Genomic DNA, 1527 nt, shown 5'->3' with positions numbered 1-1527 from the left:
GCAGGATTAAGTAACCCAAATATCCCCCTTGAGTTGAGGCAGCTCTGCTGTTACCTGTTCTTTTGTCAATCCAGAAAGATTAAGTGATGGGTATCTCACCACCCTGGAGGTGACTCAGCTCTTCCCTTTCCCCCCAGCGTGCCCTTCTGTCAGTTTAAATGGGATTTTTGGGCCAGCAGCTCCTCTTGGCTGTGTAGCTTCTTATTCACAAATACTTCTGCTGAGGGGTTTCTTTCATTGCTTTGCTTGAATGCCACAGTGGTCACAGAGTCATCTTCAGGGGGATTACACCCGTCCAGGGAAAGGTTCCTAACCAGTGTGCAAGAAATCCTCTCACCCTTGCAGCTGAGCATGTTTTAGCATCTTTCTGAGTGACAGGCACTAAAACAGGTCAGTCTGAGGCCTCTTTTTTACTGAGATGCAGCTGACAAGTGTAAAAATAACGTTTCCCTGCTGTCCTTGCACACAAAGCCTCCCCCTGCCTTCCTGAGCAGGCTGTGGACCCGTTCTCCTTGCTGGCTTGGGAAGGGAGCTTGGAAGTGACAGCTACAGCCCCCCTGCCAGGGCAGCTCGGGAGGGAGCAGCCTCTGCCATCAGTGCAGCTGTTGTGAGTGATTCATTATTTACAAGCCCTACTCTGTACTTCCCCTTAGCAGAGCCTTGCACAACGAAGCTGATGCAAGTCTTAAAAAAATAAATAAATCTCTTCAGAGCTGAAGTATCAGCTGCTGGTTTCTGGATAAGCTCCCCACAACCAGAAACTTCTTAAATGCATTTTGCAAGAGTTCAAAACCTGCTTAGGACAAAACGTGAATAAAAACCCGTCGCTGAGCAGAGCAACGACATCAGGAGTGCTCTGCTGGAGATCAGGACTAGGTGTTACTTCCTCTTCACTAACCCCAAAACCTGTCACAGGCCACCACCCAGCCTCCTGTGTTCTTCCTCTCGCGCTCTCCCTGCTTGGCACACTCACAGCCTCCCTCCCTGTGCTGCAGGGGAGGCGCCAGCCCGACGGTCCCACCTGCAGAGATCTTTAGTGTGGGCTCCCCACAAGTGCCCTCCTCACCTCCAGACTGCTCTGCCTCCTCCCCGAGCTCCTGCCTGCCCTGGGGTCATGTTTTTCCACCAGGCTTTGAAGATTTAGCAAAAGCCACACGCCAGTTTACAGTAACAAGGCTCAAGGAAGCTGGTAAAATTAATGTAGGTATTGTCTCTGAGAGATTAGTTTGCATATAAATCTTTTAGTGTTATTAGCTACAAAGTTAAGCACTCAGGAACCAGGAAATACCAAAGCACTGAGCAGGCTGCTGGACAGACAGGGAAGAAGGGGAAGATCTGTGTCTGCCAGCTGTGAGTAACTGCAGAGGTCAGGAGCCAACAGGCTGCAGGAAGAGGAGGTTTTATGCAGGACCTGATCACTCCATCCATTAACTTGATCTCACCACTCCTGCTGGTGCCTGCAGCACAGCAGGCAAGTTGTGCTTTAATAGGTGGCCACCACTTATGTCTGTCCTAGGCTAAATTTAA

Source organism: Merops nubicus, unplaced genomic scaffold (assembly GCF_000691845.1).
Source record: "Merops nubicus isolate BGI_N331 unplaced genomic scaffold, ASM69184v1 scaffold4568, whole genome shotgun sequence".
Taxonomy (NCBI): Eukaryota; Metazoa; Chordata; class Aves; order Coraciiformes; family Meropidae; genus Merops; species Merops nubicus.
Note: the sequence above shows the minus strand (reverse complement) of the source record.